Source organism: Apis dorsata, unplaced genomic scaffold (assembly GCF_000469605.1).
Source record: "Apis dorsata unplaced genomic scaffold, Apis dorsata 1.3 scaffold_445, whole genome shotgun sequence".
Classification (NCBI taxonomy): Eukaryota; Metazoa; Arthropoda; class Insecta; order Hymenoptera; family Apidae; genus Apis; species Apis dorsata.
In genome coordinates this window covers 5872-21386 of record NW_006263693.1, presented here as the reverse complement: position 1 = coordinate 21386, position 15515 = coordinate 5872, and the positions used below count along the sequence as shown (strand labels likewise).

General features: G+C 34.8%; 1 long non-coding RNA gene across 1 annotated transcript; it reads left to right on the top strand.

Moving 5' to 3' along the window:
* Positions 1 to 10988: 10988 nt before the first annotated feature.
* On the top strand, positions 10989 to 15513 carry LOC116186132. Its single transcript, XR_004151078.1, has 2 exons — positions 10989 to 11169; positions 15293 to 15513. It is a non-coding gene; the product is annotated as an uncharacterized LOC116186132 (long non-coding RNA).
* The last annotated feature ends 2 nt before the right edge of the window (positions 15514 to 15515 follow it).

Sequence of the window (15515 nt, the reverse complement as noted above, 5' to 3'; positions counted from 1 at the left end):
TTTGAATCGTGCTAATAAATCTATCGTAAAAAAAAAAAAAAAAGAAAAAGAAAAAGAAAAAATAGTTACAGACGAGGAAAATGTTCATTGATTCCGATTATCTGTGAATGGTTTTACAAGCACGAGACGAAAAAGAAGAATGCTTGGCGTGTGCTATTATATCGGCATGAATTTGAAATTAACTGGAGAGGAGATTATGCTGGAACGAGGCTATTCACAAACGTTATACGTTTGCATGTATGGAACTTTGATCGAAATTTCAATTTGATGTTACTTATTTTGTAATTTTATATATCAATTTTATAGCGAAATTATTAAATTATATTATTATTATTACGTATTAAAACGAAATCGATTTATTGCAAATCAATTATACATATAAAAAAGAAGAGGAATTTATTAGAAAATCACATGCGAATGTAAAGTTTCGTTAGAACTCGATTATTAAACTTTGTGATCTTTATTATTAATTATACTAGATGAGTATAAGATTTATAAAAATAACCAGTTGTGAATTTTTCTTTTTGAATAAATCTAAAGAAGAAATATAGCAAAAATTGTTATATTTAAATTTTGGAAAAAATTATTATAGCCATTTCCTATTTCATCTAAATCATTTTTTCATTAGAGAAACTGCATTTCATGAGTGGAATAACGAGGATCTCTATGCAACGATCCACAATCATTAAATTAATTATTTTTAAAGAGAAAATGTTTCATTGCTACTTTATAACAGAGCTATTTTTTGTACTGAATTAATAAGTGAAAGATAGTATCACACCTCTTATCTCTCGAGAAGAAAATCTCTCCACAACGAACAAAATTACTACACATATTATCACGTATTATCAACAGATGGATTAAGATATTAAACAATTTTATCCTGAACTGTTATTTAAACTCAAAAGAATTTTAAAAATTTCCAGTTTTAGAATAATATCCGATTATACTTTGAATATATGAAATAATATAAAATATCAGAACGAAAACATTTTTCACAGACGATCGATCCCCTCAAAACACCCATAGATGAAATCAATTCTATCATTTAAATAAATTCACGTATGCAAATAGAATTATCATACAACGGAACACAAAAATTTTCATTTTCACGCGCACGATCCACACACACATATATAAATAAATAAAACAAAAATACAAATAAATCCCCCTTCAACAGGTATTCGAGAACCAGTTTCAAACGATCGAGTGATTAACCAAACGTCCCGAACAAAACGATATTCCTCTCCGGTGGAATATCAAAAGGATTAAAATCGATTCATTAGATATTAATAAGGTTGAAGATCGGCCATTCCGCGCAACAATGAAATATCAATCGTCCAATCTCCACTTCTCCTCTATATTCCATATAATCGAGACGTGTTTACATAACAAACCATCATCTTCCCCGCTCACTGTTTTGGCTTGTATTCAAGCCGTGGCATCGCGGAATCGTAGACCTGTTTCATAGAACTCTCTCTCTCTCTCTCTCTCTCTCTCTCCACACACACACATACACACAGAGTAGAAGAGAACTCGAAGGAAGAGAGAGAAAGGTGAGTTCACGGTCGGCAATGGCCGAAGAAAAAGGCCTCGTGAAACCTTGATGAGCCGTGCTGCCGGCAAGTAGGCATTGTGGCGGATTATGAATTAAATTCACCCTCGACTAGCTCCGTGCCAGCACTTGCTTCCCTTTACTTTACTCCATAATACGGTCCGTAGCCGGCGGCCACCCCTTCGGCTCTTTTCCTCGACCATTCAGTACCGACTCTCTTCATCCAACCACCCCTTTCACCTTCTGTTTCGCTCCATCCTCCACCCCCCTCCAACGTCGTTCCTCTTCTCGCCCCGCTTCTCTCGAGCTCTCCTCTATCTTGATTCCCTTCAGCTTCTTCTTCGCTCTCGAGAGACTTCACCGAAAGTGGCCGCCACGAGCGGTATTAACCAGTGTCTGTATACGGTAGTCCGCGTTATTAGCTCCTTTTTCCAGTTAAGCTCGTGTCTTCCTTTTTTTCCCTTTCGTTTCCTTTTTTCTTTGCTTTCCTCTCTGTCGTCTTTTCGACGAGAGGAAGGCTTGACGATAACGCGTTTCATACGTTTCACCGAATTATTATTCCTTTCTTTCTTTCTTTCTTTCTTCTATTTTTCGCGCTCTTTCTTCTCTCGATATACGCTTGATATCATTCATCGAAGATTATGCTAATCGTGTTTCTATATATTCGAGAAAAGTTTGCATTTATTTATCGAAGGATTTTTAGAAACACTACGTTCGGAAAAATACAAAGAGAAGTTTGATCGTTTTGTATATAAATTTCGATTACTGTAATATAATATCGATCCTCTATGAAAATCAAAAAACAAAAATGATTGGCCGCCGTAAGAACACGTTTCATACTATTATACTTCTTTCCACGACAGAGCGCATGGACGAGTTTACCCTGGAACGCCGGGGCAGAATAAACTTCTTCGAGTAACTACATCGAGAGTGCTAACTTCTTCCCTCATCAAATCCTAAACCCATCGCCCCGTCCAAGTTCCGTCCATCTCCTCGAAAGAGATTTCAGATCCTCCCTTTACCACAATCGAGATAACGAATCCTCGGCTGGGGAGCGCAATTATATCGATCGTTTCATGGGCACGTACGTGACGTCCAGTAACTTCGTATTCCCCCACCCTCAACCCTCCCCTCGATGTACTTTTTTATTGAGAAAACTCCGATCTTGTCTTCGTCTTCTTTTCTCATCCCGCGCGCAATGAAAACGTCGATTCTGTTTTCTGGTTGAACTTCGTCGAAAGGTGGCTTCATAATTGGAGGACATATATATCTATTCCGTGGAAAATTGTGTTGGAAAGTATGAATCAACTATCTCGAACTAATCTTCGTTTCTTTTTAACTTTTAAATTTTATCTTTATTTGTTTATTTATTTATTTTGTATCAAAATAATTAAGTACACAATCATTAAATAATGAAAATTCATCGTGTAATGAAAAATTTCAAGAATATTCTAAAACACATCATATCATCCCCTTTATACCATATATAACTGTGTAAGAAGTTTCTGTAAGAAGATAGATTGCACGTTGCTTTCTTATACTTAATATCAATGTTCGAATTGAATCTTGAAGAATATTGAATATTCATTCATACCTCTGGCAAGAAAAACTTTGTCCAACCAATAATCAATACCATTTAATAACGACAAGAACAATAACGAAATTACTCGGAATTCCACATCCTGACAATTGAACGGGATCATTCCAACCGTTCGACAATTCCCAAGACCCTCTTGCTCAGTATTCGTTCATCGAGACGTTTCCAGGCTTCATTATGACACATATCGAGCTTATCCCAAGAGGGCATGGCTCGTGCGTCGAAGATCGTTGGGAGCCTCGAGAGAATCCCTCAATTCGTTTACAAATTTCGAACAGGGCAAAGCAATGGTACGGGGAAATGGCACTATTCGAATTCCAAACCGATTGACCAAAGCGTGAGGGACGCGATCCTCGAGTAATTGAAGAAAGATGGGCGACGATTCGATGGCGAGTGATATATACACCTTGGATGGAATAAGCCTTGGTTGACCCCCCACGCGGATATCACAGACCCGTTCAGCATTCTGGAATTGTAATCGCAGTCCAATCGCAGAGCCTGGACGATCGAGCCATCTCGCTTCGATCCACGAGCTTTCTTCGGGATCTCTTTCCATCTTTGAACGTACGCGATGGGGGATTCCCGTTTTAATTAATTCTCCGGAACCACGTTCTTGAGGGATACTCGAGCGGAAAGTGGATGCGGTGGCGAAGTCTTATCGTTACGATCCTCTATCGACATTGTTACATCAGCGATTTTGGAGATCCGTGGAATTTTGGAGAATTTGGAAAGGGGGTTTTAAAGGAGGTGTTAAATTTGATTTGGAGGAGGAGATAGGGGGGAAGAAAAGTGATTTAGATTTCTATCCATGGAATTTCTTTTTATCGTTGTGAAGTCGTAATCGAACGTGTTATAAATAATTTGGAAAATTCTTACGGTCTCGTTTCGTGAGAAATTTTGAGAATTTTTCTTGAGTTTGAAGAGGACGTATATATATATATTAATTGTGCATATAATAATGTGCCTTGGTGTACAAAGAGTTTTTGAGAATTATAATTTTGAAAAGATATTATTTTTCATAGGAAAATGAATTTTTTTTTTCATTTACAAAATGTTTATATAAAATGGAATTAAAGTAACGTTTCCAATTTTCATTCGGATATTGTAAAATCTCATATTCGAAATCTCATAGTGAAATTCTCACGAGCCGGCAATTTGTATCTTGTCCGAAGCTTTGGAAACACACTGTTATCCACTGACCGCAATGACATGATTAATTATCATGGAACGTCATTATCGCAAAATTAATTGTCTCCTGCGTGATTGACGTTATAGACGTCTAAGTCTGAAACTGGTCCATTATTAGATTATACCGTTAATTTTAAACGTTTAAACGAAAACTCCAATAACGCACCTCCTCCATCACGGATGTAATCTCTCCTCTCTCGGATAAAAATGTAATAAAACTGAAGTTTTCCCTTTCAATTTTTTAGTACGCTTTACGACTAAAAGAGAAAAAAAAATCCTTCTCTTTTCTCAGTCTATCATTCTCCTTATCGCTATTTTCACTATTGAATACTTCGAAAACTTTGGAATTCTACAAATAATCATATTTTCAATCGATTCAAAAGATCCGTCCCATTTTCTTTTTTTTCTTTTCACGTACGAAGCGCACAATCTTTCGCTATCTTTTATAAATTAAAGAGACAAATCTTCCAAGCACTTTTACTTGCGAGATTCGAGAAACTTTTTTCGAGTATAATATTTCAATTTTGCAATCGAATATATTTGAATATACATCGAAGCGGGGACGATTCGAATTTTGATACAATCAGCGACACGTGTATTCCTTGCAACCAGTTGAAAATTGAAAAATGTACTTGCGATAGACACGTTTCCAACCGGAAGGGAGTCGACGGCCCGCAAAATGGTCCACTTGATTTCTCGCACAGTTGGGCGCAAATGTTTCCACAAGTCGCATCCGGGTGAAAGTCCCACGGAGTTGTTCCACTAAAATTGCCGCTATTTGTATACTAGACTCTGAATTCCATTCAGGGATCGAGAGAGCGTCTCTGTTAACGTGTATACACGTAAAAGTGGAATGGTCACGGCGTAGAAAGCGATAGTATTCGAATGAAACTTGATAAAATATTTATTTTTCATTTTGAAACTTTGAAAGTATCGCACGAATAATTTTAAATTTCTTTCAGCTTATCGATCTGATTATTATTCTCCAATAACGGGCATATTATACGAAATAAATTTTCAAATTACCGAGAAGAAATCATCGTTTTAACAGGTCAACAGAAAAGTCACGCATAAAAAGATAAAAATTTCGTTCGAAAGGAGATAAAAGGACGTACTTGTTGCTTCCAATTTTTACTTATATGACATTTTTATGAAAATATATCATTCAATTTTTCAACACCGATCCGTCGACAATAAATGATAAATCTTGGCCAAACAACAAACGAAAAGAAAAACAAAGATGGCTGGTTCGTGCTAATTCATTTCCAAGCTTTATTTTTTTTTCTTCTTTCTTTTTTTTTTTCTCCCTCTCCGGAAAATTTCAATTCATCCGGGACACCAGTCTCTCATTCCTTTTAATCCTGTATCCTGATTACTGTTATTGCTGGCTGGAGGAGCGAGGAAGACGGACGGAGAGGGAAAGGAGAATGAAATAGTTGGTCGGGTTTAAACTCCGGGAATTGCATCTTCCGGAGGAAAGCCCGTAGGCTGTGGACGTTGGGCAATTACTCGTGACCGAGCAAAGTAAACTGACGGACGCAGAAATAGATTTGCATTTTTACCCAGAGATCCTCGGGCAAGTTGCGCCTTACGTGTGTCTCGAGGTTCCCTACTTCTCGCTTCGTTACGCAAATTCCTAATGACCGGGGCTTGTTAAGACTTGATATAAACTGAATATTTCAACATTTAATTGCGTAACGATCGAATATTTATTTAATTGTTTTTTTTTTCTGAAAAGAGAAAAGAAAATTTGATAACGAGTGATATCAATCCTGGATCACGAATATGATGATTTATCGAATATTTTCACTGATGTTCAACGTGTGGATTATTTATTTCTTTTATTGCAATTTATTTCTCGATATCTTTCAAGTTAGAAAAGAATATTTTAATCGTGATTGATGATCTAGTACATGATTACTTTGAATTAAATTGTTCTATATATATATATATATATGTGTGTAACAAATTTCCATTATGATCTCATCATCGAAACGATAAAATTTACAGAGATTTATAAAAAGCAATAAAAAAGATCAAACTTCACAAATTACGAATTAACACTATCGTGAGATAAAACGAGGATAAGAATATACGCGAATGATAGACGCTTCAATTCAATGAGAATAAAAACTCTATATATTTTTACACGATATAAATTTAATGGAGGAAAAAGAGGGGAGGAACGAGATGCGAAGGGGGGAAAAAAGAGAAACGCGGGCAGACAGGGAAAGGAAATATTCACACCGATGTACAACGGTTGTTATACAATGGATATCACCTGCCATAATATCAGTGATTGCGCGGAAGCACCGCGATATGGAAAATTCATGAAAATCACGGCGTTACGTTCCCCGCGTGTGACATTCGCAAAAATTTCGTCGGATACTTTCAACGGCTCGTACCGTGTATTTTATACGCGAGACCATTTTGCCGGCCGCACACGAGCGATTTCAATTAAATTAAATTCCAATTAAATTAAATTCCAATTAAATTATAGGCCGGCCCCGTCCAATGTCGGCCGGGAGAACATATGTATTTCGCCCGTTTCGTGTTTCGAAACGTATTCTCCTATAGAACTGAATTTAAGGGCTTCGAATATAAATAACCTCCTCCCTCCCTCCCCTCCCCTCGTATGCAAGTGACTTTATAAATTTCGAAATATTTTTGCCACCAATTTCTTTTACGATTTTCGATAATTTCTCGATCCGAAGCGTATACGTAAATTGGCGAACATGATCACAAAGAATTCAACCTCGATTAAAATCGAACTGATATCGAGGTATAATTTTTATTTTTATTTTTTTCTTAATTTAAACAGTTGTAACATATTATGGCAGATAGTTACGTCTGTTATGTGAAGAATTCGTGTAAAGAAGAAGATTTTTCGTTTACCAGCTGACAGGTAATTGATTGCCATCGAGACCGTGCAAATCTGCAAGTCGAAATAGACTTGCGTGTTTATTCGAGACTTGGTAAGCTACGAATAGTAAATACAGCTTGTGTACCCAGTGTTTTCGGCAAGGTAGTGCCTGTTTCAATTTGCCAAGGAACTATTTTGCTTTGGCAGTGCACGCTGTTACCCCCTCTCTTAAGTATAGAAAACAGGAAATGAAGCGCAAATTACTCGCGAACATTTGATTCGTTGTTTGAAACTGCTTCTCTAAGAATAAAAGAAAATTTCTGAACCTCGACACCACTGTAATTTTTTTCTTTTCGCCTATCTAACTTTCTTATTATTCGTTCAAAAAATTACGTTTTATAGAGCCAAGGAAAGGAATTTGTTATTGACTCAATGAAATATATTTAAAGTAGGATAATAAAAATTAAAGAAAGAAAGAAATATTAAAATTATAATATGAATTCAATGTTCTATAACTTCTTCTGTGATAATTTTCTTCTATGAAAATTTTTAAATATTGAAGAAAAAGGAATAGAATGCAATTTATACGTACAAATTTGTAAAAGATATATGTAAAAATTATATATGATGTAAAAATTTAGTAAAAAATCTCTACGTAGATATCTTATATTTACTTACGTTGTTCATACTTACTGATAACACCTAAATGCCAAAAATAATTATCTTAGGAAGATTGATGTCATGGATGCTAGTCCACATTTTGAATATGCGTCGTATTCACAATTTAGCAGGCCTCATCGGTGAGAGCTATAACGAAAATGATTTCCCTAGCAAGATTGATGTCGAGCTTCTATCGAAGCACAATATATACACAAACATTGAACGAAAATTATCATTTACCTTCTCCATCTACGAAATCAAAACAAATTTGCTATGTAAATATTATCTAATATTAGAATATCAACATACAATAGTACGATTTAAAAGATAATAATTTATACCATTTTAAAGTTTACATTGCTGCAATGATTAAATGATATCTCTAACGAATTATTATTTATTTTGAGAAGATACAAAATTTCTCAATTAAAAATAAAAACAGAAAATGGTATAAATGAATCAATTGAATATTAATTTAAATTTATCACTGTTCGCAAATGAATTAATAATAATCTTTTTAATAAATTTAAAAACTTTTAAAACGACAATGTGAATAATAATTATAAAAGCATACCTTAAGATTAGTAGAAGTAGGTGTGACTTTCGCTTTAAAAATGTAAATGCTTGATGCACTGGCCTGATGTAGTGACAGCTTACCTGCAACAAAAAAACAAAATGTTAATATCAAAGTAAGTATTAATATAAACAAATGAAAAAAAATATAATTATATAATTTTATCATTGACATTAATTATGATAACTATAAGCAAGATTTAATTTTTAACAAAATTGTATTATCATCAGTTAATATATAAAATTGTAGCTGTTCATTAAAATATTGCATAGTAGTAATAGAAAAATATTTAATAAAAAAACCTTAATCTATTGTATCTTAAAAATTTACATCACAAAGTATTGTTTCATAACACAATATTACCACGAATTTTGAAGCGGCGTAATAAGAATTTTCTATTATTCTGCAAAGAGTCTTATCAGAACTCTGATTAAGCTCGCGCTTTTATTGGAGACGAACTACAGCGAATCCATCAACTGTCTTTGGATCCGTGGATAATCCCTCCGGATGAAAGAAATTTCTTAATTTTCACTTCAAGAGCTTGTTAGAACTTGTTCCGTAATTAATATTCCAAATAATCTCCGCTAACAGTTTGTAATCTCTACAAACACAAATCTAATTACTTTACAAACATAAATCTAATTAACTCTAAAATATCACGAATTGCGTGTAAAGAAAGAAATTTCTTTTAAAATATTATCAATAAATTCGAGTTTAATATTATAAAAAAAAACAATACTTTTATAAATACAAATTATATCCTAAACTTTTTCTAAATATTAAAAATAATTATCGACGAAATAATTAGAGAATAATAATTGTAATCGATGAAAAGAACTCCTCCTACTTGTCATTAATTTTTCTTAAAAATTTGTCCATATATATTTTTCACTTTAATCTTAGGAGTAATTTTAAAAAACGTAGACCAATGCAATACACATTTAAACATACGTTACAATAACTCGATCATACTTTTATTATTTTCGAGACGAATTAATAAATTTCCAAATTTTACGTGAAAAGAAATCTTAAAATCTTTTCGCCAATCTGACATCCAACGTCTATGCACCGCGAAACTGCGCGTCGAGATCCTCTTTGTTTATTAAAGATTATCTTCGAGAACGACATCCTTCGCTCGAAGTGAAAGCCCAGTAAAACGGTGAGGGCCATGCTTTCGAAAAGCAGATGCCCATACGATCCGGAAAGTTAAGTTCGTTAAGTATTCCCAGGGGTCGTGTCTTATCGGGTAGACGTGGCTCTGATCCTCCACTTACCCGTGCCGTGGCATAACAATTACCCTATTATTTCGCACACAGGCCCACCCACACCGTGTGCCACATCCGCGATACACGGCCCCTCCTCGAAACCTTGCGTTGCTTCGACCGAACATTTTTACCCCTCGTGTGTCCATATCTGGCTACCTACATACGTTGCGCCGTAATTAGCCGACCAAATGGTTAATTACGCCCCTTAACGCGCTATCTTCTAATTGGGTGCGCCGTTGTTTGGATTAATTGTGCGAACGGAGAACGTCATAAGACTGAGTTGTTGGCGAATGAAGCTTCTTATGAGATTTTATTCTATCTTCTTATTTGATTTGACGTGGTGATTTTGTGAAACGAAACGAAGCTTTTTATAAGGTTTTATAAGTGATTCGTGTGAAGAAAATAAATCTTCTTTTGAAAAAGTTTACTGTTTGGCTTAGCTGAGCAAATTGTTTTAAAGGAACGTTCAATTTTTATCTTATCTTTAATTCTTTTTCAGATCTTAAATATTTGATTAATCGTAATGAATCATAAGTATTTGTTGCACTGGTCAGGAATTTTTTATTTACAAGATTTTTTATCGTTTATCTTATTTTGTAAAACAGTCAACAGTTTTATCTTTGCGTTCATGTGACAGATCGGTGGTCTCGAGTCGAAATGATATTATCACGAATTTTAAATCCCCCAAATGTCGACGAGAGCTCAAAGTTTACTTTTAATCCCGAATAAATAGTCGAGCTCGGTGAGTACCGGTATTTTCTGCAAAGCCATATTTTTATCAAATTAGAGATGATATGTGTGATTAATGCTCGCAATAAAATTTATTTATTTTAGACTTTGTATACATATTGTCATATATGACATATTGTCTCTCTTGATATTACTTTGAATTTAAAGATATAATTACAAAATTTACAATATTTTAGTTACGTCGAGTTGTTTCAATTATATTAATACGTATATGATATATTTATTATCATAATTGAATAATAGTGTAAAAATTTTATAGAAAGAAAGTTATTTCTGTATACTTTATTTTTTATTGTAAATATATTTAATAACAACGTTATCGTAATTTAATTTTCTCAAAAAGTACAAAATCATTCGATATTCTAAATCTTCCCAAAAAAAATACATCCAACATTGTTATCTTTCTCAACAAATACACTGCAATAAACATTTCTAATTTTTCGAAGAAAAGTATACTTATCAATAAAAATTAATTCTCCTAAAACCATTCAAATCTTAAAAACTTCCAACATTTGACGTTCTAAAAACATCATACGTCAGAGTTGGTTTTCGCGTTATTCGTAGTGAACCGCAGTCGCAATTAGAACGAAATTCGGCATCGAAAGACGAGTTTAATTCGGCGGAATTAGGAGTGCGGAACCTGCTCTTCCCCGTTCGGGAAACTCCGGAAATTTCAAGAGTTCGTCTGGACGTCTCGAAGGGGAGAACGGAAAAAAGGTACGGACAGAGAGTCGAAAGAAAAAGGAACGAGGGGCGAGACAAACGTCGAACTTCTAAAGAATCGACGGGAGAAGGAGTCGTTCGGAGAATAGCTAAAGTCGATCCCTCCCGCGTTTGGGAATTCCGTGATCGGAGGGGGGGGGGGGGGAGGCGGGGGGGGGAGGGGTAGGGTGGCCCGCCCCGGGGTTGGGGGAGTGCGGGGGGGGGGGGGGGTCGTTGGGGGGGTGGGGGAAGTCGATCCCTCCCGCGTTTGGGAATTCCGTGATCGGAGGGGGGGGGAGGGGAAATTCGCATAATCCTTTCCTGAAATAGCACGGGAATGATTGTATAACGCTTGAAAACAACCTAGACCGCTGCAAGAGGTTCTTCTTTTCCTTAGAGGAGGTTCAAACGAACCTGAGAATGAGATACTAAAAAACGTATATACAAGATACTTCCAATTTTATGCGATTCCATTTGCAACGTTAAATCGAACCTTATTAAAATTACGAAAACTTTAAACCGTTATAACTTCGAAGATAATAATTTCCTATCGATAAGTGAAAAATCATTAGAAGCGCTGATCCTTTGCCTTTAAAACGACTTTTCATTTATTCCGATACGACTTCCGGTTCCCGAGATATCGTCATCTGAAGGAAAGGATAATTTTCTATTTTCGTTCTTGTCGCTTACTCGGACCTTTCACTCGCTCCTCGTCACTGACCAATCCCAAGCTCCGGACAAGTGAGACAGGTCAGTGGTAAACGTGAGTAAACAGTTTTTACTATTCCTGGGAGAACGTACGTATTTCCTGGAAAAGTATATATGGGTCATTAAGTCGCGGAATCATAATTTTTGCACCGTCTTAAACTCTATCGACTTTGATCCTTTGTATCTCGCCAACCGATTGAGATATCAGGATGAAACAAAAAAAGACTTAAATGATTTTCTAAGCGGATTTTGATAACGAAATTTCTAGTTTTTTCTTACATGAGATATCAAAATTTCATTTGTGTTAAAATCTATTAAAATAATTAAACGCATTGGATCTTTATTTGATGAAAAAAATTCCGAGTAAATCAATTAATTAAAATTAGTTAAAATTGCTAGATATATTTCTATATTATATTATGTAAAAGATGATAAATAATTAATGTTCGAACACATTGTTTGAAGTAATTTTTTCTCGTTTAAATAGCGAGAAAAAAAAAGTTAACGCGGATTCTTTCAGCCTGAATACCGTTTACGTTTCTTCCTACGGTTCCTAAGTTGTTTCAATCTCACGATATTCTAAAGTTTTCTGATTGTAGAAGATTGAGAGTTTTGAAGAAAAAGTTGGCAAGGAAAGGCAAAGGTAGGGGCCCGGTCATCGTTAACAATTTCAACGTGCTACTTATCGAAACATGATAAAAATATTCCGTGAAAGTTGAATTTCTTTATTATCCGTTCCTTTGAAAAGCTTTTCATATTATTGCCTCGTATTATTGCATTCTCATTCCGATAAATATTAAAATCTCCGTTGTGCAAAATTTAATGAAAAGTTCTTCTCTACAAATTTAACAAAGAATTCATTCTCCGCTTGAAGAATGTGTACAATGAAAGAAAAAAACTAACATTTATAAAATATTTTATAAGGATGATCTACTGGTAACACACTGGATATTTCAATAACGCGAACAAATAAAGGATGTTACGCGAAAAAATTGTTCATCATCGCGCTGCATACGCAATTATTATACGAGGTAATCAAGTTTTAATCAACTTTTATCGAATGAACGAAAAACGGAGAACTCGAGAGGAGAGATCAAAAAATAACGTAGTAAATAAAAGAAGTATCGCTCTCTTCTTCGTTACCAGCTATTAAATTTCCTTCTTTCGACTATTTCTTTCCCGCGTGAGGCTGATTAATGTAGTAGAACATCACAGCTAATGTCACAGGCGGAACATCATAAATACGTGAACCAGATGGCTGGCAGTAATTTCGGAAATGAACAACGGAAAACGTCAAGGATAATCGTGTTAGAAACGCGGACTGGTGGTCAGTTAGCGAAGTCCTTCATATTTCGTGGTTACGTGCAGTGTTAAGCAACCCTGAGTCTAAATTTTATAAGTGTATAGCGTTCGCGAAATACAAATACAGTTCTATTAGTTTGTCGTAGTTTGTCGAAATAATTTGCGATTTTACGTAAAGCAAATGACTTGATGTCTCTTCTCATTATTGAGGAAAACATATTTAAAATTTATACATTGACAAACTTTTTGTAAATTTTCGAATTAAATAAATTATTTAATTGTTACGTGCACGATAATTGAAACATAAGAATGATATAATCTATGTAATTTTTTAATTCGATGAAATTTGTTATAAAAATACAGCAAATAATAAACCAAAGCTTTCCAAAAATATATTCCATGATTTTAAAATGATTAAAAATAATTTGAATACATGTGTTCGATATCAAATCTATTTTAATTTATTAATTCTTCTTTTTATTCAATTATTCGTAAAAGGCAAAAATCTTTAAATAACAATTAAAATTCTAAGCACTCAGAGGATTTCCTATATGTACAATAACAATTAAGGTATCGTGAAACCACAAGAACATCAGATTTCAAAGAGGTACCGTAGGATTGCAGGCTAGTTTCCCAAGAACGTGAGCAACATCCCTATACTATACATCTACTTAGTCAATACAGCAACTTTGTATAGAATACATGCAAAATTCGACCAATCGCAAAAAGCATAGACGTTCTCATTCTGCATCTACTCTCATCCCTTTCTAGGATATCTCTGAAACAACTTCGAATCAGTTCTTACTACGAACCAAATCTATTCGAAGCTTCAATAGTTGAACTTCTTGAAGTATTGCAATCTCAGATATTGCAATATATATCAAATGTGTTGTATGTCGAAATTGTGAAAATTTCTGATATGAATTTCTCTAAACTTATTGTCAACTCGTTTCAAATCTTTGTAAATAACATCGAATCAAAAAATACACAAAAATAGTAATAATAATAATAAATAATAGAATAATAAACGCTACTATTGATCCTTCCTTCGCTTTGAAAACTTTGAAAATATGTTTTAAGCGCTTGCTCAAATCTTAAATAATCGAATCATTTGTGAAATTGGATCACTTGGTGGAGGAAAAGTAGGATCCTCGAAATTATATCTCGCTCGAATAACATACTAATTAATTTAAACAAGTTCTTTGACATTTCACGAGGCAGCGTTACGAATTAGGCGGAGATTCGGACCAAGTAGAAGAGAATGTAAATGATAGGAGAGCTGCAAGTTCATTATAACGCTGTGGTGAGACTGCACAATTGCTCGCGGAACTTTTGTGAATGGCAGTTAATTATAATTAATTCCATATTGTCTGGTCGACAGCTCGTGCTGATTCTTCGCCGGGAAGGATCATTCAGAATCTGGCCGCGAACTTTTAGTTATTACCTGAATTAATATGAATACCAAATTGATATGTACATCATAGAGATAACTTTTCGCACTTAATTTTTTCATCCTTCATTGATTAGAAATTAAACAATTATTCTTGGCGTTGTTCTATTGAGGATCATTGACGTGAATTTATCATCGACAAAATTACAACAAACTCGATTATCATAAATTTATATTCTTGCGATCAATTTCATTCTATAATAAATCTGATAAAATTTTCGTCTTCAACTCATATTTCTTTTCTCATGATGATCATTTAATAATCAGATAATTTATTCAGTTTAATCATATAATTTCATAACACGTAAAATCACGGAATTCAATAAGCCATGATCGAGGCGTGCAACGCCTGGAACGAAACGAAAGTCGATTCAGAGGAATATCGCGCGAGGCAACAAAATTTGCCCCGTGTTGGAATCGGACGAATTTAGGTTCGCACATACTTGAACACGGATTTTAACTGGAAAATGTCGGAGAATGCAAGACAGAGCGACCGGCATCGTTCAAGAGGATATTATCAGTTCGTTCTCTGCTCATAGGAAACCACAATTTCCACGAGTTACACGGGCGAAAACTGACTCTCGTGACTGTACACTAGCCGGCTAGGCTAGTGGAATTCATGGGTCGCGGGTTATGCCGCATTCAATGGTATGTAGTAATTAGCAACATTGCTTCCAGAACCCAAATGTGGAAGGAGGACCGGGTATAGGGATCGGGGTATCGCCAACGTGGATTTCATTCAAGGAAGGAATACAACGCGAGACCGCGATGTTATCTTGCAAATTACTGTTACTATGCAGCCCATCGATTATTCCAACATGAGCCGGTGGTTATCACCATCGAGATTTCGCAGTATATTTGGTGGAATATATTTTTTGTGATAAAAATTAAAAAAAAAATA